This window comes from Odontomachus brunneus, unplaced genomic scaffold, assembly GCF_010583005.1.
Source record: "Odontomachus brunneus isolate Ranch 3 - 2012 unplaced genomic scaffold, Obru_v1 Obru_scaffold_297, whole genome shotgun sequence".
Lineage (NCBI taxonomy): Eukaryota > Metazoa > Arthropoda > Insecta > Hymenoptera > Formicidae > Odontomachus > Odontomachus brunneus.
This window is the reverse complement of record NW_022639747.1, coordinates 129,454-129,752: the sequence shown is the minus strand read 5'-3', so window position 1 is coordinate 129,752 and position 299 is coordinate 129,454. Positions and strand designations below refer to the sequence as shown.

The following is a 299-nucleotide window of genomic DNA, read 5'->3' as shown; positions in this document are numbered from 1 at the left end:
CCGCACTTGGACGTATAACAGATTTCAGCGTCGATCAGTCTGTGAGACCGAGGTGAGTCTTTGGCCGGAATTCATAGTCCGATCTTATATTTAAGATCATCTTAAGTACTGTTTTAAGATGTCATAAGTCAATCACAGAGCCGTATTCGCATTTTAAGACCCTAGAAAACATTTTGCATGTAAATATCAAGCAAAGTACATGCAAAAATGGTTCATATTGCAAGCAAAAACATGTCCATGTGCGTCGTCATAGAAGCATCAAATGGCTAGTAAAATTTGCACGCAATATTTTCTTCATA

The 299-nt window shown here is 37.8% G+C and overlaps 1 protein-coding gene and 1 long non-coding RNA gene across 3 annotated transcripts in view; both read left to right on the top strand.

The window, feature by feature from the left end:
- LOC116853261 (anoctamin-1) overlaps positions 1 to 299 on the top strand; it is a 160,758-nt gene that overhangs the window by 56,762 nt on the left and 103,697 nt on the right. The window lies entirely within an intron of this gene.
- The window catches only part of LOC116853264, a 1,676-nt gene extending 1,377 nt beyond the window's left edge, over positions 1 to 299 (top strand). The window contains exon 2 of the long non-coding RNA XR_004379943.1: positions 53 to 299. This is a non-coding gene — a long non-coding RNA (uncharacterized LOC116853264). The remainder of the gene's footprint in view (positions 1 to 52) is intronic.